This window comes from Phascolarctos cinereus, unplaced genomic scaffold, assembly GCF_003287225.1.
Source record: "Phascolarctos cinereus isolate Bilbo 61053 unplaced genomic scaffold, phaCin_HiC Scaffold_5;HRSCAF=322, whole genome shotgun sequence".
NCBI lineage: Eukaryota > Metazoa > Chordata > Mammalia > Diprotodontia > Phascolarctidae > Phascolarctos > Phascolarctos cinereus.
This window is the reverse complement of record NW_027555958.1, coordinates 225,810,311-225,835,877: the sequence shown is the minus strand read 5'-3', so window position 1 is coordinate 225,835,877 and position 25,567 is coordinate 225,810,311. Positions and strand designations below refer to the sequence as shown.

At 37.6% G+C, this 25,567-nt stretch overlaps 1 pseudogene; it reads right to left on the bottom strand.

Moving 5' to 3' along the window:
- LOC110213555 (maestro heat-like repeat-containing protein family member 1) overlaps positions 1-25,567 on the bottom strand; it is a 109,905-nt pseudogene that overhangs the window by 71,392 nt on the left and 12,946 nt on the right.

The window sequence follows — 25,567 nt, the reverse complement described above, 5'->3', positions numbered from 1 at the left end:
TTGACACAACTTACCAGCAGTATCTTCTCTTCCCAGAGTTTCTGACAGCAACCTGTCCCATCACCTTATTAAAGGAAGGAAGGTGAATGCCATCTGTTTCCATCATAATTGTCCCCTCATGTTTGCTTCTGGGTTTCCTTGGTTCCCTTTCAAGATCTCAGCTCAAGTCCCACTTTCTTCAGGAGGACTCTCCCAGTTTGCCTTGCTGCTTATCCCTTCCCCTATGGGATTGCTTGCTGAAAGATCTCTCTCTATACATCTTGCTTGTGCTTAGTTTTTTACATCTTCCCCACCTCTTTCTTTGTACGCTCTTTGAAGGCAGGGACTGTTTTTGCCTTTCTTTGTATCTCTGTCTAGTGCTTAGCACAATGCCTAGAACACAGTGACCACTTCATAAATTCTTGTTGACTTACAGTCCTCCACTGAATGTGGAAGGTTTTGTGATCATTTATAGGAATAAGGAACACGATTATCTCTTAAAAATCCTGATGGGAGGAAGACTTTCCAACATTCCTCAAAACTCAAATTAAGGGGGGCAGCTAGGTGGCACACTGGCCCTGAAGTCAGGAGGACCTGAGTTCAAATGCGGCCTCAGACCAAACACTTGACATTTACTAGCTGTGTGACCCTGGGCAAGTCACTTAATGCCAACTGCCTGAAAAACAAAACAAAACAAAAACAACCAAACAAACTCAAATTAAGGCCTATTAAGATTGGGGCACTAATAAGTATTAGGCTCTCATTGGTCTCATGTCAGCTGGACTTGTCAGGAAACCTGAGTCTGAATCTGGCTTCACACTTTTACTGTCTGACCCTGGGCAAATCATTTAACCTTTTTCAGTGTCAGTTCCTCATCCATAGAATGAGGACAGTCATGAGATAATGGGTTTAGAGCTAGAAAAGATCTTAGAGGCTATGAAATCCCATTCTCTCATTTTACAAGTGAGGGACCTGACACACAGAAAGCTTAAGTAGTTTGTTCAGGATCACAAGATTAGTGTCTGAGGCAGGATTTGAATCCAAGTCCTCGGTGCTTTCAAATCCAGTGTCCTAGCCTTTATGTCATCCTGGCTCCCAAAACATACATTATCTTGGATCCAAAACTGAACCAGTGTCCTCAGATAATAATTACACCCTTCATGGAATTTTTGTGAGGATTGAATGATACTATCTATCCAACCATCTATCTACTACCCATCCTTCTATCTATCTACCTACCATCCATCCATCTGTATGTATACATACATATGTATACTTTGTAAATTTAATAAGTTATAAATATGATCCATCATCATTATTATTTGTATGATAATCACAATTTGTAAAGAACTTTGTAAACCTTGAAGTGCTATATAAATTGGAATTATTGGGAAGTACAATGGTGTGGTGAATAGACAGCCGGTTTTTTGGATTCAAATAGTTCCGGTTTCAGGTCCTGACTGACAACTATTTGGCTGTGTAGCCCAGGTTAGGTTATCTAACCTCTAAAACTACAAATTGCAGAAAATGTGCCAATTTGCATTGGTAGATGGAGTTTATAGCTTCCTATGCTGATGGAATCATTTCTTCCCTCCCTCCCTCCTTCCTTCCTTCCTTCCTTCCTTCCTTCCTTCCTTCCTTCCTTCCTTCCTTCCTTCCTTCCTTCCTTCCTTCCTTCCTTCCTTCCTTCCTTCCTTCCTTCCTCCTTCCCTTCCCCCCTAATTCTCTCCCTTCCCCATCTATGTGAATTTGGTTGGCAATAGTCTCTTATGCCATTTTCCTTAGTAAGGAGCTCCTGACTAGGTTGTAGGATCATAGATTAGGAGCTGGAAGAGGTCTTAGGGGCCATCTAGCCCAATCTCTCATTTTACAGATGAGGGAACTGAGCACAAAAGAGTGACTTGCCCAAGGTCACCCAGTCAGCAGGTGTCAGAGATAGGACTCTGACTCCAAGTCTAGCTACTTTTCTAGGCAATGGAGTTGGGTTGGGAGAGAGGCTCAGTCTTTGACTCCAATGAGTGATAGTATGGCTTCTGATCCATGGAGAGCAGAGTGCTCCTCACATTTTACCTTCCAGGTAGTTCAACAGGGTCTTAATCTTCAGAACCCATCTTTTCCCCAGCTGCACCTTGATTTGGTGGTGGAGAATTGAAAGGATCCGAAGGGCACTTCCCTGAATTTCCCTGCTCACCTTAGAGTAAGAAAGTACCTGGGGAAGGGGGAGGAAGAAACATGACATCACTGAGAGAGCTTCCAGTCTCCTTCCTCGTTAGAATGCCCTCCCTTGTGAGAATGTAAGTTATTTGTGAGTAGGGATTGCTTCATTTATTGTTTTTGTATCCCTAGCACTTGCTATAGTCACTGCACACAGTGGATGCTTAATAAATGATTGATTCATTATTGATATTCAATAAAACATTGATTTTTATTTTGCCAAGACCCATGAATTCATCATTATAAGGAAGACCCAGGGAGAAAATTATCCATGCCAACTCAGATGTCTCTCTACTTTGCAGCTTATCGTCTACAGATGTAGTAGGGGGGAGAGGAGGGGAATTGCTCCCCCTCCTCCCACTTCCCAGACTAGATGATGAAATCATAAAAATGAGAAATTAATGTGTTAATTGAAGTGCTAATATGTGTCCATTGCCCTGTCATTTGTTTACAAATCTGAAGCAGTTTTCCAGCTTGAATTATAAGGGCAGCTTGCCATTGGTTGGCTAGAGACTGATCATGTCCATGGTGACTTTGAAAAAGCAAAGCTTGCTTAACTTAAACCCTAGAGAGAGTTGAGAGATTTGTGTTAGGAAGCAGCCTTTTGGAATCTGTCCCCTTTGCCTCATTCAGAGAGCAGTTGAGGAGGTGGGGAGAGGAAAGGCCATTAGTCAAGGCATCTTACAGTTGAGCTACTTGCACAGTAGAAACAACTGAATCCAGCAGAAAGCAGAAAGAATCACAAGAGGAGGCAGTGTTAAGGAATGTGACCCTTGGCAACAGAGGAGAGATCCAACCAAGAAGTCAAGGGATAATTAGCCTTGGTAGCCCTCATTCCTGGACTATTACAATAACTTTCTAGTTGGTTTTTCTGTCTCAAGTATTTCTTCATTCTTGTCCATCATCCACTCAGAGTGGTCTTCTTAAAGGGCAGGTTTGATGCTATCACCCACCCCCACCCCCAACTCAATAAACTTTGCTATATCTCTGTTATCTTCAAGATCAAATGTATAATCCTCTGTTGTTTGTCATTCATTTTTGAAGAGGACTAGTGACAATCATGGATGATGTCTTCACCTGCTCATGAATTGGATTTAAGTGAGGCAGAGTTGCATAAAGTCATCAGCCCCACTCCCTCTTCCAGAGTCATCAAAATTCAGGGGCAGGATAAAAGTCAAGATGACTGGTGATGGCCTGGGATGCAGTAGATGACCTTGGCATCCTTGATGTCTGACCAAGATCTAAGCACTCCACAGCACCTGCTTCAGTCACAATTGTGGCCATTGGAACAAATTGTTGTCATCTACCTATTCTGCTGGGGGAAGTCTTCACATGCTTGGGGTAGACATCTTCTAACTCACTGACAGGTTTGAAGCCTGTCAATTACCCTCAATCTGGCTTAGCCCATCCGCCAAGGTGGTGTCACCACTAAGTGAGCTACAGCTTCTTGGAGCCATAGGTGACAGCTGGGTGACAGGTGAACATCAAAGATGATGAGCAGCCCTGAAAAGGGCTCAGCAAGCCCTCACAGCAGAGGTGTTAGTCCTCCATGAATATCCTATATACCCCATAATCCTCTATTTGGCATTGAAAACTCTTTGTAACTTGTCACCTTCTACTTTTCCACCTCTTACATCTTACTCTCCTCTCCATACTCTAGTGATTTAGAGTATTACTATTACCCTTTCACAAGACATTCCATCTCCTAAATTTGCATTTTCCCTGGCTGGCCCCCACACTTTCTCTCTCTCTCTCTCTCTCTCTCTCTCTCTGTGTGTATGTGTGTCTCTCTCTCTCTCTCTCTCTTTCCCCCCCCCGGCACCCCAATTTCTTTCAAGTCTCAGCTAAAATCTAAACTCTCTCTTCTTTCTCTTTGTGTCTCTCTGCCTTGGCCCCAAGTACCCATCCAGTCCTGCACACTATCCTTGGACTAATTTTCTTACATCATAGCTTTTACCATGTGACTCTCTTGCTCAGAAAACTTCTACGGTTCCCTCGTACCTATAGGATAAAGCTTAAGCTCCTGGAGTTAGCATTCAAGGCCCTCCACAATCTAGATGAGTTGCCCTTTCCTTTCCAATATTATCTCCCATTATTTTCCAAGAAAATATCTGCCTCAGACAAATTATACTCACTCTCCTCAGGTTGGTTTGGTTGCTGTCCTTTGTTCTCCAAAATGATATTACTATGCTGGGGTCATGTAACTATGGCTGATCCCTTCTGATCCTTCTCCCTGCCCCCTCCTTCTTTTTCTTTCTTTCTTTCTTCCTTTCTTTCTCCTCTTCTCCTCCTCCTCCTCTTGTTCTTGTTCTTCTTTTTCTTCCTCTTCTTCTCCCTCCTCCTTCTCTTCACAAAAAATTATATTCTTATAGCTTAGGAATCTCAGGTGTTGGAGGATCATAGGTCAAAGCAGGGGTCCTTATCCTGGGATCTGTAAACTTTTTTTCTTTAATATTTTGATAATCATATTGCAGTATACTTGGTTTCCCTTGAAATCTGATGTATTTTCTTTAATGAATTTAAAATTTATTCTGAAAAGGGTCCATATGTTTCACCAGATTGTCAAAGGTGACCATGACACCAAAAAATGTTAAGAATTTATGGTCTAGAGCTAGAATGGACTTCAGAGATCATTGATTTTTAACTCTGCTATTTTATAGATAAAGAAATTAGGGCCCAGGGAGGTTAAGGGACTTAAGGAAGCATCAGAAATGGGATTTGGACCCAAGGCCACTGGGTCAATATTCTTTTTATTACACCAAACTGCCTCTTACTTAATACAACTGATTTGTTCAAAGGTTTATGGCAAGTTGTTCATAGAAGCAGTTTTTTGAAAGTGCCTCCAAGTACTCTTGATCAGTGAATTGGTGATCATGTGTGACATAGGTCTTAATCAGTCTCTAAATATAATTAGTTTGAATCTGGAGAAGGGGTCCAAATATGAGTAGCTGGACTTATTTTAGTTCTATACATAGAAGGGAAGGAAGGTATCAACTTTTGCATCAGGTTCACCTTGGGAAGAATCATCTTGGGAAACTTTATAGAATAATTAACTACCAACTTTTAACCAAAACTAACTTTGGGTCAGGCTGTCCCTGTGCCAGATTCTTTTGTACCAATTCTTTACATTTTAGATATAAAAAAAAATCCAGGGCCTTTGGCTTGCTCACCATGAGTTGCAAGAGAAGGAACTGAGGTGTTGGCATTCTTTTGTTTCCCATAGGCATGATAATTGTTCCTGTGATTGAGAAAAAAAAAGCCATCACGTGAATCTTCAGCTTTGCACTGCAAAAAAAAAAGTGGGAATAGTTAAAAGAAAATAAGGTCATAGAGTTTTGTTTGTGTTGTGCCTGTACCTGTGAATTCTTTGGTGTGAGGAATTCCTGGTGTGGAAATTCCTTCTACTAATCTAGAGGGAGAACTTATCTGTTATGCATTGATTGAGGGAACTGAGTGGTCAAGTGATTTCTTCTTGATTACATAATTGGGATGTATCAGAGGGCAGGATTGAAACCCAGGTGCTTCTGGCTCTAGGATTTTCTATCTACTATGCCAGGTGCCTCCTCTAACCAAAGTATACTTGAAAATTGAGCCTATGATTCCACTGATATAGGGAACTTATAGTGAAGAACTCCCCTCTAATGTTGAAGATCATCATCTGCCCTGCAACAATATTTTTTAATTCAATTTTCTTTTCTTTCTTTTTTTTGCTAGACAATGGGGTTAAGTGACTTGCCCAGGGTCACACAGCTAGTAAGTATCAAGTGTCTGAGGTCAAATTTGAACTCAGATCTTCCTCACTCCAGGGCCGGTGCTCTATCCACTGTGCCATGTAGTTGCCCCTCAATTTTATTTTCAATAACAAATTCTCTCCCTCTTCCTCCTGACCCCCATCCACTGAAAAAGTAAGAAAAATAAAATCCACTACAAATATGTGTAGTCACACAAAACAAATTTTTGTATTAGCCATGTTAAAAAAAACAAAAAGTAGAAGAAATAGAAAGTAATATGCTTCAATCTGCATTCTTGAGTCCTTCAGTTCTCTTTTCCATAGGATGTTTCATCATGAGTCCTTTGAAACTGTGGTTGGGTACTGTGCTGATGAGAGTTCCTATGTCTTTCAGAGCTGATCATCTTTACAATATTGCTGTTACCATGTAAGTTGTCCTGTTTCTGCTCACTTCACTATGCATTAGTTCATACAAGTCTTCCCAGGTTTTTCTGAAACCATTGCCTCACAATTTTTTAGAGAATAATAGTATTCCAAATCATTCACAAATCAAAACTTGTTCAGCCGTTCCCAATTGATAGGGCCTCTCTTCAATTTTCTAATTCTTTGCTACCACAGAAGGAGTAAAAATAAATATTTTTGTGCATATGGGTTTTTCTCCTCTTTCTTTGGTTTCTTTGGGGATATAGATCTAGTAGTGTTATTGTTGGGTAGTATGCACAGTTTAATAGGTTTTTGGGGAATAGTTCCAAATTACTTTCCAGAAGGGTTGAGCTCACAGCTCTGCCAATAGTATACATGTTTTCTTAAATCCCTTCCAACATTTGTCACTTTCCTTTTTGTCATCTTAGTCTGATAAGTATGAAGTATTACCTCAGAGTTGTTTTAATTGGCATTTCTCTAATTATTAATTATTTAGAACATTTTTATATGACTATTGATAGCTTTTATTCCTTCTAATGAAAACTACTTATTCAAACCCTCTGACCATTTATCAATTAGGGCAATGGCTCTTATTCTTTTTAATTTGACTAAATTTCCTGTATATTTTAGAAATTAAAACTTTATCAGAGAAACTTGTTGCAAAGATTATTTTCCTAGTTTCCTGCTTTTCTTCTAATTTTAGCTGCTTTGGGCTTTTTGTGCAAAATCTTTTTAATTTTAAGTAATCAAAATTATCCATTTTGCTTCCTTTGAACCTCTCTATCTTTTATTTGGTCATGAATTCCTCCCCTATCCCTAGATCTGACAGATAGTTGCTTCCATGTTCTACTAATTTGCTTATGATATCGCTCTTTATGTCTAAATAATGTACTAATTTTGAGCTTACCTTGGCATATGCCATAATTTGTTGGTGTATGCCTAACTTCTGTCTTTCTGCTTTCCAGTTTTCCCAATAGTTTTTCTCAAAGAGTGAGTCTTTGATCTAATATATGGGATCATTGCATTTATCAAACAGTAGGTTACTATGCTTATTTGCTTTTATATATTGTGTGCCTAGTTTGTTCCATTGATCAACTACTCTATTTCTATCTAATAGCAAGTTATTTTTGATGATTATAGCTTTGTGATATATTTTGAGATCTCATACTGTTAATTCCCCTTCCTTCCCATTTGTAATTGAATCCTTTGATGTTCTTGATTTTTTGTTTCACCAGATGAATTTTGCTGTGATTTTTTAAAGCTGTATAAAGTCATTTTTTGGTAATTTAATTGCCACATCACTGAATAATTAAATTAATTTGGGTATTATTTTCATTTTTATCATGTTGTTTCGGCCTACCGCTGAGCAATTAATATTTCTCCAATTATTTAGAACCGCCTTTATTTTTGTGAAGAGTGTATTATAATGGTATTCATTCAGATAATGTATATTTTATCAGGTAGACCCTCAAGTGTTTTATAATGTCTGTATTTATTTTAAATGGAATTTCTCTTTCTACCTCTTATTGCAGGATTTGCAGGATTTCAGAATTTTACACAAAAATGCTGGTAATTTGTGTGGACTCATTTTATAACCTGTAACTTGTATGAAGTTGTTAATTTTTCATTTTTAAAAATAACTCTTTAGAGTTCTCTAAGCAAAGCATCATAGGACCTGGAAAGAGTAATAGTTTTGTTTCCTCATTGCTTATGCTTATTCCTTTAACATCTTTTTCTTGTCTTATAGTACTAGCTAAAATAATAATATTTTAATTTCAATTTTATTAATCTCCTCTTTGATTTTCAGGATTTCTATTTTGGTGTTTAATTTGGAGTTTTTAATTTGTTGGTTTTCTTTTTCTTTGTTATATTCCCAATTTGTTGATCTGCTCTTTCTCTTTTTCATAGATATAAGCATTTAGAGATATAATATTTCCCCTTAGTACTGCTTTGACTGTATTTCACAAGTTTTGGTGTATTGTATCATTATTGTCATTATCTTTAGCTAAATTATTTTTTCTGCTTTGTTCTTTAACACACTTATTCTTAAGATTAAATTATTTAGTTTCCAATTAATTTTTAATCTATGCTTCAAAGGCCCTTTATTGAATGCAATCTTGGTCAGAAAAAGATGCGTTTTAATATTTCTGCTTTTCTGCATTTGTTTGTGAAGGATTTTTTTTTTGCTGTAATACACGATCAGTTTTTGTGAAGGTGCCAGGCACAGATAAGAAATAAATATTCTCCTTTGTATTCCCATTCAATGATCTTCAGAGGTAAATCATATCTAACTTTTCTAGAATTTTATTCATCTCTTTAATTTCTTTCTTTATTTTATGGATAAGTTTTCTAGATCTGAGAGAGGTAACTATTGTAGTTTTATTTCATTTTTTAACTTATCTAACTTTTCCTTTAATAATTTAGATGCTATGCCATTTGGTGCATATCTGTTCATCACTGATATTAATTCTCTATCTATAGTACTTTTCAGTGAAATGTAGTTTCTATGTTTTTCTCTTTTATTAGGTCTATTTTTTATTCTGTTTTGTCCCTGATCATGATTGCCACTCCTGTCTTTTTTTTTTTAACTTCTGCTGAAGCATTATTTTAACTCTATGTGTGTCTTAACTGCTTTAAGTGTGCTTCTGTAAACATCGTACAGTTAGATTCTGGTTTCTAATCCATTCTGTTGTCTTTTCCTGTTTTATGGGTGGATTCAACTCATTCACATTCACAGTTATGATTGCTGTGTATTTCCCTCTACCCTATTTTATTATACTAATTCTTCTCTTTTCTCCCTTCACCCTTTTAAGATTCTGTTTTGCTTTTGAGCACTTCCTCCCTTAATCTACTCCTACTCTCTCCTCCCACCCTTTTCTCTTAAATCCTATTACTTCTTGTAGTGTAAAAGGAGTTGCTATACCCAACAGCATATGTGTGTTTATTCTTTCCTCTTTGACCCAGCTCAGATGAGAATGAGGTTCAAATGTTGCCCTCTCCTCTTATTACCTTTTCCATTGATCTGTTTTACAAGTCAGTTGTTTTTTCCACCAAGTATTTGATATTTTCTACTATTTGTTCTGTCAATTGATTTTGGTTTATGATTCTTGACATCTCGTGGAGTCATTAACTTCCATTCAACTAATTTTAGTTTTTAAGGAATTACTTTCTTTGGTAAGGTTTTTACACCTCTTTTACCAAGTTGTTTATTTTTTCTTGGTTAGCTCTCATTTCTTTTCCTATTATTAGTATTATTTTTTACTACCATTCTTATTTAGTTTCTGAAATCTTTTTTGCTTTTTTTGATTTCTTTTTAAAATTCATTTTCTTGGAATTCTTTTGAGCTTGTGTCCAATGTGTATTTTCCTTTGAGGATGTTGTGGATGTTTTCAAGTCATTATCTTTTTCTATGGTTGTGTCTTGAGCTTTCCTACCACCATAGTAACTCTTTATGGTTGGGGCTTTTTTTTTGTTTGCTCATTCTTCTAGCCAGTCAAGAGACTTGATGTTATGGTTGAACTCTACTTACTTCTGGAAGTAAGATAGGGGGAGATGTCTGGCCTGAGCTTCTCCTGTTTTCATAGTTCAGTTTGGGGACTTGCAAGTTTTTAGCGTCTCCAAAGTGATATGACCTGGGGAAGAAGCCTAGTCACAGTCTCCTTGAGTTCTGCAAGTTTGTGACCCAGATTTGAGTCTGTTCGCTTGTGTGTAGTTGTTTCAGTGGACTGTTGTTGGATTTAGTCACTTTTAGCCTGCTGAGAAATTCTGCATCTTCAGAGTGATTGAACTGATGGATCCTCTTTGGTTTTGATATCTTTCTCTGATTTTTCTACTTACATGCTAGGTTAAAGGTTAGAATTGAGTCATTGATCTGTTCTTGGTCCCAGAACCACCCAGCTAAATTTCTGGATTTTTTTTTTTGTGCTAAGTACTCAGCTAGGGCCCTGCTCTTGCTTAATCATGGCCACTCCTCTCTGCCCTGAATCTGTAACTAGGAACTGAGCAATGGGTGATAGAGTTGCCACATGGCCCTCATTCCTGTTCCCAGTGCTAGTTCAGAAGTCCTCTGAGATCTCTTTCTGTTCTGGTGCTTTATCTCAGCTCCCTTTCTATCCCTGGGTGCTGGAATGCTACCAGTGCACTATAGTGTATGTGCTGGTCTAAAAGTTAGAACTGAGTCACCATTCTGCTTCTGGGCCCAGAGCCATACTTCTGGAATTTGTTTGTGTTCAATATTTGGATAGGGTCCTATCCTTGCTCAGTCTTGGCTGGTCCTTTCTGCCCTGGATCAACCTGGAAGTTGGTCATGGATGACAGAACTGCCAGATGGCACCTCTTCCTGCTCCCAGTGCTAGTTCAGAGTTCCCCTGGGATCTCTTTTTGCTTTGGTACTTTCTGCCCTAGTGCTCTCACTAAGTTTTCTCTCCATCCCTGGCTCTAGAATGATCCTTGTTCACAAGAATTGCCCAATGCCATGGTCCTGGAAAGCCTCCACCTCACTGTCCACAAACCTCTCTGTTTATCTCTTTAAGATGCCCTCAGCTGGAAAAATGACTCATTGTGACATTTTCTTGGCTTTTTCAATCAGAATTCAGTGCCTCATTTTCTAGGTAGTTGTGTAGAAGGTCTGTTAGGACAGCTAGGCAAAAAATGCTGACTCTCACTCTGTCCTTATTGCAACTTACAGTCATAAAAGAATTATCTTTGGACCTGGGAGGTTAAGAGGTTTGTCCTTTGTTATGCAGCAAAAAAAATGTGAGAGAAGAGACTGGTACCCAAGCATCTATATGTCACACCATGCATTTTCTCTCCTTCAAATCTGAATCATATAGTTGAAGGGGAAAAATTGATAAATATTTGGCTAGGACGTTTTAGCACTAGACTAGTTGTAAGATAAGCTGAGCATGAATTCTGCCTCCACTGCTTACTGCTCGGGAGACTTTGGGCAAAGCTGTTTACTTCTCCAGCCCCTAGGTTCCTCATATGTAAAATGAGGGGGTGGTGGAGGTCAGACTAAATGATGGTAAAGTCTTTCCTGATTCACGTCTTTGAGCCTTTTTTTCTGCCCCTCAGAGCTGAGGTATTTCTGATGTTTGAGTCAGCTAGGTAGTGCAGTAAATAGAGCCCTGATACTGTTGATCTTTCCTTCTCAAAGAGGACCAGTGACATCAGGAGGGTGATGTCTTGACTTGCAAGTGAATTGGATTTAAGTGAGGCACAGCTGTGTAGTTATCAGCCTCACTCTCTCCTCCAGAGTCATTGGAGTCCAGTGGCAAGACCTAGCCCTAAGCCTGGAATCAGGAGGACATGAGTTCAAAGCTGGCTTCAGACATTTACTAGCTGGGTGGCCCTGGACAAGTCATCTTTGTTTGCTTCAGTTTTCCCAAATTGTCAAATGAGGATAATAATAACACCTATCTCACTGGGTTATTGTGAGGATTAAATGAAATAAAGTTGCTAAGAGTTTATATGAGATTTATAAACATCTATAGAGTGCTTACTATGGGCCAGGCACTATGTTTGGCACAGGGAGCACTATAATGGGCAATCTCTAAATGCTTATTTCCTCTTCCTTGAGCTTTGCTGTTTCACAGTAGAACTGCCTTGCTATGTGACCTTGACTGAGTCAGTCACTTTGTCTCTATTTCAATTCTTAAAACAATTTATATTGATATTTTTGTTATTACATCACTTTCATTTCCCAAAATATCTCTTCTCTGTCCCCTTCCCAGAGAGCTATTCCTCATAGCAAAAAAAGGAAATAAAATCATTCAGCAAAATTAGCCAACATGTCAACCAAGCACAACACTATATGCAATGTTCTATGCCCAGAATGAGGTAGTAAGGTGGCGCAGTGCATAGAGTACCAGGAGTCAGGAAGATTCACATTCGTGTGTTCAAATCTGGCCTCAAACACTTACTAGCTGTGTGACCCTGGCCAAGTCACTTAGCCCTGCTTTCCTCAGTTTCCTCATCTATACAATGATCTGGAGAAGGAAATGGTAAATCACTCTAATATCTTTGCCAAGAAAACACCAAAGAGGGTCTTGAAGAGATGGACATGACTAAAAATGGCTGAACAACAGCCCCCAGAATCCTTAACTTCTTTAAAAAAAAAAGGGAGGGAGGTGTATTCTCTTTTTTTTTTTTTGGAGCCAGTTTTGTTCATCAGAATTTCAAAGCAGTCATTTCAACCTTTTCTTTTCTTGGCTATTATTTTTTCCATTTACATTGTTTTAATTACATCCAAGTCCCAATTAGTGTGAACACTGAAGTGGTCCCGTACATTTAGAATCTGTACTATTTGAAGTTATAATTAGGTGAAATACAGTCACTTTTTTTTTGCAGTTCAATGGAAATATTCAGTGCAAATGCAAATAATGAGACTACTTCAGGATAATTAATTATTTGCACCAGTCAAGATCTGGCTTGGCTGTACGTATGTTGTTTTCCTTGTTCCTCTTATTTCATTATGCATCACTTCATATAAATCTCCCCATACATCTCTGCATTCTTGATAAATACATAATTTCGTACAATACATCAACTGTGAGGCAACCAGGTGCCATAGTGGATAGAGTGTTGGACTTGGAATCAGGAAGACCTGAGTTCAAATTCTGCATCAGACACTAATTCTGTGACCTTGGGCAAGTCACTTAACCCTCTGAGTCTGTTTTCTCATCTCTAAAATGGAGACAATACTAGTATGTACCTCATAGCATTATTTGGGGGAACAAATGAGAATATGTATATATAATGTATATATACACACACATGTGAAATTTCATCAATATACACATAGCTTTACATATAAAGTTACACATATGTAAGCTACATATTTATATTGCTTTGAATTCTTTTATAAACCTCAAAATGCTATAAATGCTATTACTTTTATTATTACCAGTTTTCTTACTTGTTTTTTAAAAAATGTATGTTGGAAATATTTGACAATATTAGCAACATCGACTAATGACAAAAAAAAAATCTGACAATTCACAATAGCGCCACCCCCATCCAAGAAAAACAGCTTCATGGGAATATTTTCACAAACTACCAGCAGTCATGAAGCAGCAGCTTTATAAATCAGAAATAAGATCTTCAAGCATTGCTGTCAAGTGTTATTCAAATTATTCTAGCCTTGCAGTTAACTAACAACAGACATTTTGAATTAATTAATCAGATGAAAGAATCTAGGCCTTTTCTCATTAGTCTCTGGGTCTGACATGGAGGAAGATAGATGCACTGGTGAGAATCCCTTTTAATTGGTAAGAATAATCTGTAATCATGATTTATGAAGATTTAGTATTGTGTGTGATGTGCCAAATGTTCTAAATAAAGGCTGATATGTATTTCATGACCATTAAGAAAATGATCAATTTCATTATGCTAAGAGATATACCACTATGGTTAAAATATATGAGAAGCATAAATAGGTATGGTAGTCCAGGAATTTTAACTAGCTTATATTTGTAACTGTCAAACAATGCTATAAGCTTTTAACAATGCTGTTAACAACTCTTGCTGTAGTGAGAAATAAATTTTTCATTCTGTTCAAGGAGAAAAGCTTCAGTGGTTATTTAGCTAAAAAGAACAAAAGACTTTATGACTCAGTAGGTATCTTGGACAAAGTTGGTAAGCTTCATGAGTTGGCTATCGTGAGAATACTGAATTTCATTCAATACTGCTTGTCAAAGACGAATAGAAAAATCTTATTAAAATAGTATGAATAAACAATGTATAGCAAGAGGATGGCTCTCCTTGAATATCACCTTTCTACTCATATGTTTTATTTCTGCTAAATTGATATTGGAAATAATACTCTTTTAATCAAACAACAGGTACACATGTTGCACACAGTTGCCATTCATTGTTTCTGATAGACTTCTTTATGGAGACATTCTCTTATAGGATATGGGACACACAGCTTCATTTTTGCCAACCAGATTTAGACTTCCACCCTTTGTCTCATTTCAGAATAATAGAATTTTGTAATGGGAGAGACCTTAGAGTTCATTTTGTCAAAATCCTGCCCCTTTTTTTGGATACCTCCAGCAAAGCTCTTAACTTCCTTGGGCTTCAGTTGCCTTGTATGTGCTTAATAGGTCAACTTTCAAGCATTTCTTTATGAAGTTTTCATGCCTTACCACATGGCCATTTAAAAAAAAATACTGTGAACAGTTGAGAAAATCAGTACTTCCTTCTATACTCATTCAATAATCACCAGAGATCTTTTACTCTCTAACATTTCTAACATTTTATTTATTTCCTTAAACTGTTAAAAAATGTGTGTAGGTTCAAAAAGGTGCTATTAGGTCCCCAACAATTGTTATTGTTCTGCTGTCTTTTTCTCACCATATTGATTAGCGTTTTTATTAAGTACTTAAAGGCTAGGCCATTCTCTTCATAAATATTAAGTATTGCTATTATTTTTGTGATTGTGGTGCTTTTAATAATAGTGTAATTTTCCTATTTATCTCATTTAATAATGTTTATTTTTACTGTTGCTTTGTCTAAGATTGAGATTGCTTACCGCTGCTTTTTTGAGTTCACCTAAATCATAATAAATTCTACTCTACCTCTCCTTTTTTTGACTTTATGTGAATATTGTTTCTGGTTTGTTTCTTATAAACAATATATTTTTAGATTCAGTTCTCTAATTATTTTTGGTGTTCCCTCCCATTTTTTGGTTGCGTTCATCTCATTCACATTCATGTTGCTGTTATTGGTTGTGTCATTATTTATTTTCTTTTTTCCCTCCATCATATCCTCCTACAATTTTCCTTTCAGCCCTGCCCTCCACCACCCCCTATTAACAAAAAAGAAGGTGGTGAAAGAGGATCGTGATTAACCCAAGTGTTCAGTAATCAAATTCATCTGCTTCTACTCCACTGTCCCACTGTTCTTAGGGTTATTGCGAAGAGCAAATATTTGTGTGTGTGTGTGTGTGTGTGTGTGTTTGTGTGTGTGTGTGTGTGTGTAGCTATCTATTTATCTATCTTGCTTTAAGATTTTAAAAATCTGGGGCAGCCAGATGGTGCAGTGGATAGAGCACCGGCCTTGGAATCAGGAGGACCTGAATTCAAATCTGACCTCAAACACATGATACTTACTAGGTGTTTGACCCAAGGCAACTCACTTAACCCTGATTGCCTCACCAAAAAAAAAATTTTTAATTTAAAAAATTAAAATTCTGCTGGGGAACTTTGTACACAGTAACAGCAATATTGTACAATGATCAACTATGATTAACTTAGCTCTTCTCAGAAAAGCAATGATCCAAGACAATTCCAAAAGACCCGTGGTGGAAAATTCTATCCACATCCAGAGAAAGAGCCAATGCAATCTGAATGCAGATAGAAGCATGCTATTTTCACTTTTTTTCCATAGTTTTTTTCCTTTTGTTCTGTTTCTTCTTATACAATGTGATTAATATGGAAATATGTTCTACATGATTGCACATACATAACCCATATCAAATTGCTTACTGTCTTGGGGAGGATAGAGACAAAAAATTTTGAACTCAACATTTCATTTTAAAAAAGGAATTCTAAAATTTGTCTTTACATGTAATTGGAAAAATAAAATAGTATTTAAAAGAAAAAATTAAAATTCTACCTTAATACTTCAGAAGAACTGTGACTTTATCAGTGTGGGTGCCAGAAGCTTTAAAATCAACCAATCAAAGTATTTATTAAGCACCTACTAGGCACCAGGCACTGTACTAAGCACTGGGGACAAAATGATTAAAGTAAAACAGCTCCTGTTCTTAAGAACCTTACATTTTAGTTGGAGTGAGGCAACGTGTATATACGTATATGTATATGTGTAAATGTATATATATGTGTGTATGTATGTATGTGGGTATCTCTGTGGAGCAGTGGGTAGACTGCTGGGCTTGGAATTAGGGAGATATGAGTTCAAATCTGGTCTCAAACACTTACTAGCTGTATGATCTTGGCCAAGTCATTTTACCCTGTTTACCTCAGTTTCCTCATCTGTAAAATGAACTGGAGATGGAAATGGCAAATCACTCCAATATCTTGCCAATGCCAAATGAGGTCATGGAGAGTCAGACACATAGCTGAAACAACTCAGCAACAAAATATATGTATGTATGTCTATACATCGATATAGATATAAATATGGAATATATATAAATAGAATATAGAATATATACAAAAAGAATGCAGAATAGTTTTGGGAGGGAGGACACATAGCTGTGGGGATCAAGTAAAGCTTCCTATAGAGGACAGCACTTAAGATTTGAAGAAAACCAGGGATTCCAAGAGGCATAGGTGAGGAGGGAGAGCAGTGTAGACATGGGGGAAGCCCAGTGAAAAGGCACAGAGAAGGAAAATCCAGTGTCCTGTGAGAAGTATAGGAAATAGATCCGTGTGATTGGGCCATAGAATGGATTATCATATAAGAAACCAGCAAGGGAGAAAGTGGAGTACGCTGTGAATGAATGAATCAATGAAAATGCATTTATTTAACACTCAACTGCCATACAGAGAAATTTATACATGTCTTAGTAGATGGGCTTTATGAATTGCTATGGTAGAAAACAAAAGAAAGAAAATTTACTGTCTGTGGCCAACACTGTGGGATTAACCTCTCTGAACTTGGCTGGGTTGCTCCCCAGACAGTAGACACAGTCTGTCACTGGGTAAATAAGGAAGCTTTTTTGGCTTGGTCACACTTGCCAGAGATTTTGCTTCATTGATCCAGGATCACATCCATGTCATAATGAGGTATTTGGCATAGAACTTTAGTGGAGGCTACACAGAGACAAGTTATTGTCATGGGAGCAATGAAATCCCCAAATGGTCAATAACCACCATAAATTGTATTGAGTTGCCTTAAAATATCTTTCTTTTGAATACAAGGTCTTGATATCAACAATTATCGTTACAATATATGGCATATTTCTATTGTCTTTTGTAGCTCTATCTATAAACAATGAGTAGGAATTGTGATATTTGCTGTTTGTAGTGGATTTTACCCATTGTAACTTCTGTGATGCAATGGGTCAATAATCTCATTGATAGAGGTACTCCTTCCAATTATGCAATCAATCAACAAACATTTATTCAATGTCTACTATGTACCAAGCCTGTACTAGGAGCTGGTGGCTACAAAGACAAGAGTATAACAGCCCCTGCCCTCCAGGAGCTTGCAGTCTAGATAATGTCTAGATATATAGATAACATATACAGGTATATAGAAAAATGTAGATTATGTAGAAAATTGATATAAGGTGATGGGAGAAAGGGATGTTACTGCAGCTCAGAGGAGGATCAAGAAAAGCTTCATGTAGAAGGTGGTACTTGATCTGAGCTTTGAAGGAAACATGAGATGAGAGAAGAGGGTATTGATTGCATTCTCAGGCATGGGAGACACTTAATGCAAAGATACAAAGGTAGACAATGTAATGTCGTATATGAGGAACAATAAGAAGGTCAGTTTGACTGAAATGTTATGTATGTAGAAGGAAAAAGGTCTGGAAAGGGAAGTTGTAACCAGGGTATTAAGGGCTTTAAATGATGAAGAATCTGTCTCATCTTGGAAGCATTAGGGATTGATTAGGGTAGTTACATGGTCAGACTTGACTTTAGAAAAATCTCTTTAACAGTCATGTGTCAGAAGGACTGGAGCAGGATAAAATTTAAGGTATGGAGACCAATTGGGAGGCAAAGGTCTAAAGAGGGTCTGCACTGAGGTGGTGGCAATGTGAATGGAAAGAAAGGCAGGTGTGATGTATAGATAGAAAATGACGGCATTTGAAACTGAGTGGTTAATAGGGGGTGAGTGAGAGTGAAGAAATAAATATGACATTAATGTGGTGGACTTAGGTGACTAGAAGGATAGTGGTATCCCAGACAAAAATATGGATGTTTAGAAGAGGAATATATTTGGTTGGGAGATTTGATTTTAATATTGGACACACTGACTTTGAGATATCTAAGGACATCTAGTTCTAATATCCAGTTGGTGATATGATACTGGAGTTCAGGAGAGATACATAGATCTTGGAATCATCATCTAGATAAGATAGTTAAATCCATGTGAGTTGATGAAATCATGGAGAGAAGAGAAAAAACAGAGCTTAGGGAATATGTGCAGAGTTAGGAATATATGACATGAATGATAACCCAGCTAAGGAGACTGAGAAGAAGCAGTTGGACAGGTAGAAGACCAAGAGAGGGTCAGCTTCACATCTGAGAGAGGAGAGACCATTCAGGAGAAGAAGATAATTAACAGTATCAAGTATTGCAAAGAATAGCAAATATGCAAAGACTCTTACATGAAGTGATGCAAAATGAAATAATCAAAGCAAATAATGAATAAAAAGTCAAATGACAGTATTAGGAAAACTAACAATATAATTGACCATATAAATAACAAAACTAGCGAAAGTCCTAGGATTATTTCGATAGATTCAGAAAAAAAATCCTTTTGATAAAATACAATACTCATTCCTATGAAAAATATTAAAAAGAATAGAAATAAATGGAACTTTGCTTAAAATGACAAGTAGTATCTATCTAAAACCATTATTTAGCATTATCTGTAATGGGGAGAATCTAGAAGCCTTTCCAGTAATTTCAGGGGTGAAGCAAGGATGTCCATTATTACCACTATTCAATATTGTACTAGTAGTGCTAGCCATAGTGATAAGAGAAGAAAAGAAATGGAAGGAATTTGAATAGGCAATGAGTAAATAAAACTATCACTCTTTGCAAACAATATGGTGGTATACTTAAAGAATTCTAGAAAATCAACTGAAAAACTAGTTGCAGTGATTAACAGCTTCAGCAAAATGGCAGGATATAAAATTAACACACATAAGTCATCAGCATTTCTATATATTACCAACAAAGATCAGCAGGAAGACATAAAAAAAGAAATTCCATTTAAAATAACTATGTATAATATAAAATACTTTAGAGTCTACCTGCCAAGGCAAACCCAGAAACTATATAAACACAGTTACAAAACACTTCTCACACAAATAAAGTCAGATCTAAACAATTTGAAAAAAAATTCATTGCTCATGGGTAAATTGAGCCAATATGATAAATGAACATTTCTACCTAAATTTATTTACTTATTTGGTGCCATATAAATCAAACTACCAAAAATTATTTTACAGAGCTAGAAAAAATAACAAAATTCATCTGGAAGAACAAATGGTCAAGTACATCAAGGGAATAAGTGAAAAAAATGTGAAGGAAAGTGGCTTAGTATTTCAAACTGTATTACAAAGTTCTAATCATCAAAACAATGTGATACTGGCTAAGAAACAGAGTGGTGAAATCAGTGGAATAGATTATAGACACAATAGAATAGACACAATATTCAGTAGAAAATGACCATAGTGATGTAGTATTTGATAAACCCCAAATTGCTTGCCTTCTTAAAGAGGGGCAAGGAGAGGGAGGTAGGGAGAGAATTTGGAACTCAAAATTTAAAAAAAAAAGTTTAAAAAATTTTTACTGTAATTGAGAGAAAATAAAAGAAAATAAATGAGAAAAATTAAGACATCATTGGGCACTTTAGAGAGAACAGCCATAACGCAAAGAATTTTGAAGTGAGTGAGACAAATAGTGTAAGCAATTTTTTCTAGGAGTTTGACTGGCAAAAGGAGAGATACAGAAAGAGAAATCTTGATGTCATTTTTTTTTTAAATCAATGACACTCTGGAATGTTTGTAGGCAGCAGGAAAAAAGGAGCCAATAGAAAGGGAAAGATTGAAGATTTGAAAGAGAAGTGGCAGTTTTTGGGGGTGGTAATCTTCAGGATACAATGGAGGAAATGGGACATAGGACATATGTATTAGCAACTTCTTTATCAGAGACTTAAGAAGTAGAGAAAGGGAGAAGCTATAACAGGGAGGGAAAGGGGCTCTGAGATGGAGAAGAATAAGCTGATATGAAAGGCTTTTATTGGAACAGTCATTATGTGGGATGGTCTAGACTAGAAACAATTAGGGAAGAGAAGAGGCATTGCCTTGCAAATCAAGGGCCCAGTTGAGATTAGGTCACATAAATATAGTAGACTCAGGTGGCCCAGTTTTGTGAATTTTCCCAGATCCCATTCAGTAACACGTGAGTAGAAGCAGAGGAGGCAAACGGTGAGAGCAATCCAAGGCTGTGGTTTAGCAAGGGTAGCAACAGAACAAAAGAGCAAGGGGTTCAAAAATAATGGATAATATATGGTGGAACTGAGCAAGTTAGAGATTAAGATTGGGAGGTGAAGAAAGTGAAGACCGAGTAGTGGTACTAGCTTGGGAAAGTATTGAGGGGTAGAGGGATTGGAGGTCATGGTAAGGATTAATAATAGATTTAGGAGGAGGAAGACATAGTGAAAGGTGGAAAGGAAAATAGGAAATTATGAATGGATAAAGACATTTCAGAGCTCTTGGTCATAGAATTAATATATATATGTGGATGATGAGAGATCATAAATAATGACTATTTCTGAGCACAGATAAAGAGAAGCAGGTCATGGAAGTTGATTAAACTGAAAAACAAGGAGGTTAAAGCATTTGAGGGAGCATTTGAAGTGTCTAGCAGTGGGGGGGGGTAGTTGTCAGGCTGGAAAGGAAGACTATTAACTAGGTACTGAATGCCTTCAAAAAGTATGCAGAAATGACCTGTGGATTGGTAGATAATAGCCACCAGGACCTAGACCTATATAAAATAAATTTATATAGAGTAAACTTCAAAGGAGGAAGGCTTGTTGAGTGGTGATAGCAGGGGGAGAACCTTGAAGGGCAGAGAGAATTACTACTCTCCCCCCAATATCAGTGTGAGAGGTATGTGAGAAAATATAATCAGTTTTGGAAAGGATGTCCAAGAATACAGCGTCACGTGTCAGAAGATTGATGATCCACAAGAGGAAGAAATTCAAAATGAGGATCACAGAGGACACAGTAGATGGCGGGCAGAGCTACAGTGTATCATTGGAGGAGTAGAGGTGGGCGCAGATTGAAATCTAACCTCTCCTTGTCATCCTGAGACTCTTTCTTTTCCATGTCTTCCTATATATCAATCCACAGGTGTCCGACCAATGATATGCATGGGGATCCATCCTATAGATTTCTTGGCATTGTATGGATACCAACGGAATATTTAGGCTATCCATTGATTATCCCTCACTGTCTCTTCACGACTAATTCATATCTTTTTCTGGTCATAGATTCTTCTGATGACATTCTTTTCATCTTTATAGCTGGCATTGTTAGCTAAGGAAAATTGTTCCACTATGGTTTCTGTTTGGTCAATTGCATATATTCTTTGAGGTATACAGAAAGACTATATCCCTCTCATACTTGTTAGTGTAAGGATCACAGGACAACAAGAATCCATATTCTGTGATAGCTATTGATTCCCCTCTAAATGTAATTCCATGAAATCAATTAAATCCACTTTAGGTTTCAGACCCAGGTTACACAAGAGAATAACTTCTTGAAGGGCATTACTAATGGCATTACTATGCCACACCAGGTCATGTAGAAAAGCACAATCTTCAATGTTAAGGTTTTGAAATATTGAGTGGGGCTGTCTTTAGTGGAAGGTTCTTTGAATCTGCCAATCTCAGAGGCCAAGCATTCCTTCTTTCATGATTATCAGGGCACTGGCCAAAAGTTACAAAGGGTCTTAAATAAAGCTCAACAAAATTGCAAACCTAGAGTATTTGGGGATTTAGTTACATAGAATCATGGATTTAGAGCTAGAAGGAACCTCTTAAAGCCCTTGTGATCCAATCCTATCATTTTAAAAAGGAGACAACTGAGACTTAGGTCAGGTGACTTGCATGTATGTATTCTGCTACTTTTTTTTTGGAACAGGATCAGCTTATTTAGTGGTCTCAGAGATTTTAGGCTCACTTCTTTAAAAGAAAGTTAAAGAAATGCAAAGGTTCCAAAGTAACAATGCAGGAAACATCAAATACATACATTATACAATCCAAGGACACTTAGGTGGTCCTTTAACATTTTCTTTTCATTCACAAACAATCTTTATAGTAGACTATGAGAAACCATACCTGAACTGAGGTTTGGTAATAAGTCCCACATAATCTAGATTAGCTTCTCAGTTTAGTACAAGGATTTCTTCAGCCCTGGAGGTGGCATTGGCTTAATCAGTGACTGAGAAAATGAATTAGATCCTCCATAACTTTAATATGCATCTTCCTACAAGCTAAGAAGCATCAAGGACCTTCCTTTACAATCAGGGATTTTGGAATAGTCCCTGCTGTTGGGACTTTCTTTTTCCTTCCTTCCCTCCTCCCTCCCTCCTCCCTTCCTTCCTTCCTTCCTTCCTTCCTTCCTTCCTTCCTTCCTTCCTTCCTTCCTTCCTTCCTCCTTCCTTCTTCCTTCCCTCCCTCCCTCACTTCCTTCCTCCTTCCCTCCCTCCCTCCCTTCCTTCCTCCTTCCCTCCCTCCCTTCCTTCCTTTTTTCCTTCCTCCCTCCTTCCTTCCTTTTTTCCTTCCTTCCTTCTTTTCTTCCTTCCTTCCTTCCTCCCTCTCTCCCTCTCTCCCTCTCTCCCTCTCTCTCTCTCTTTCTTTCTTTCTTTCTTTCTTTCTTTCTTTCTTTCTTTCTTTCTTTCTTTCTTTATCCCTCCCTCCCTTTGTGTCTCTCATATTCTATCATTCTCTCTCTGTCTGTCTGTCTCTGTCTCTCTCCCTCTCACTCTCTCTCCATCAACCTGGGAATGGGAAGATTTTTCTTTTCCTCCCTTTTACTGTGTCATGAAAAGGCACCAAAATAAAATAATAAACAGTACATTTTAAAGTACATTGATGCAGTAGTCAGTGGGAATAATAATAGAAACAAGTGTCTTCTTGGCCACCATCACCTTCCCTAGTGTGTGTTTAACAATGACATCTAGTTGTGTGGAAGACATGAAGCAGACACTATCATCCCAACTTCGTACAAGATAATGAATGTGACAACAGTGCACCTGCCAAGTACACATTCAGAATAGTTGATGTCCAGGCCATGCTGCTCTTCATGTTGAAGCTTCTCAGCCAGGTACAACACAAGGCTAAGGATAAGGGAGACGCTGGCATATTGATCTGGGGCTATGTATTCCAGTAACATTGGCCACATGAGCTGGGGAAAAAGGCGATCTTCATTAGGACTGACTTTTCTCCTCATTTCCTTTTGGAGTTTTAACCACAATCTCAAACTAATAATGCCTTGGAAGTGATAGTAATTAAATTTGGATAGATTTCCACCCATTACCCTGCCCCCTCAGTTGGCAATATTATGTGAATCTTAGTCCCTCCCTCATGAGGAACTTCAATAACTTTTATCAGGAAAGAAACTAACTTTCATGCATCTTTATTTGCAGAAAGATACTGATCTTATATTTATAGTTCACTGGAGAGTCAGGAAACTCTGTTGATGGATACCCTGAGAAGTGATGAAAGAATTGCCTTACCTTGGCCATAGAGGGATTATGGACACAGTCAGTTAAGATTTCCAGGCATAATTTTTTCAGTTTCATGCTTTCATCATTAATCTCTTTCTCATCTGAAGTCTTTGGGAGGAAGGTAAAATCATTAGAGATAGTTCATTAGTCACTCTACTTTTTTCACAGTATCAAAAAGATCAGAAAGGCATGATCAGAAAGAAAGCATGAGGAAAAAATGGAAGACAGGTACAGAGCACCTGTATTGAAGAATTACCTTTCTAATTCAATTGAGATAGTCTCTAGCTAATTTTATTCACTCTTCATAAAGTACCAAGTTAAGAACATAGATGATATTGAAATCAATTATCTTCATTCGTTTAGTAAATTACATTTGAATGCCTGAGAAGCTCTCTCATACTGAGGGTCACATGATACTTAAAAAATAATCTGAATTCTACTTTATAGGTGCCCAAATGGAGGTTGAGGAGTGTCCTTAAGGGAGCTTTAACACTTGATTAGCACCAAAGGTAATGTTAGGATGAGGCCTCCCTTATTTTGTTCACTAGTCTTTACATCACATGCTCTTTGCTCTTCTGACCCGTCTTGGACAGGAGAGGGAGAGCATTTTTGGAAAGAGACAAGTCACCACCACCACCATCATTTTCACTATCTCCTTGCTTCATGGTGACTCTCCTCTTTTCATAACAAAAAGTCCTGAATCTGGTTCTCTGCTGCCCTCTAATGGTTTTTTGTTGCTACCACTTCTGTTTGTTTTTCTTTGGTCACCTAATATCTAGCTCTCAGATACCCAGCTCCCTGTTTTGAGGGAAGAGTGAATGGTTATACCTGCATCTTCTTTCCCTACTCCCAGTTCCAAAATGATGATCCTATGATCCTATGTTCCTGTTATCCTATGATCCCATAATCTAGCTCTGGAAAAAACAACCCATCACCCTCTTAAATATTTTCCATGGGGATTTATTACAAAGTCTTATAAGGGAAAAGTAGAACACTACTATCACTATCATTACTACCATCCCTACTACTATCATTTCTTGTTTTTATTGTTGAATCATTTCAGTCACGTCTGACTCTCTGACCCCCTTTTGGGGGTTTTCTTGGCAAAGATACTGAAGTGGTTTGCCATTTCCTTCTCCGGATCATTTTACAGATGAAGAACTGAGATAAGTAGGCTTAAATGACTTGCCCAAGATCACACAGCTAGGAATTGTCTGAGGCTGGATTTGAACTCAGGTCCTCCTGACTCCAGGTCCTGTGTTCTAGCCACTGTACCACCTAGCTACCCACTATCACTACTACTGGGTCAACAATTCTTTTAACTAGGACTACCCCACATTTGTATGACCCATTAAGTCCCATGCTTTCCTCCCAGACTTAGATGGAACGTGTATATGTATAGAAAAAATGAGAAATAAGTGACCATAGATATAAAGGATCAAATGTAGTTAGTTTTTATCAAAGGTTTTTTCAAGGATATCATCTTGAGCACAAATGGCAGGGTACTAAGTTACTTCACTCTGGTTTAACTCTCTCTTTCCTTCTGCTGATCTTCCTAGACCAGGCCTTGTTCTTAACATTAGCTCAGTTCTAGATCTATCTCTTGGCCTCCCAGAATTTGCTTCACCAGCTGCCAGATATAGATGTGGGAACCTGGAACCTAGGAAAGACAGTACTTTTCTATAGTTATCCCAGCTCAGTCATTCTTTGGATACCTTATCTTAGACCTTTTTATCATAAATCTGGAGAGGTCCTTTCCTTCTTTCCCTGGCTTTTT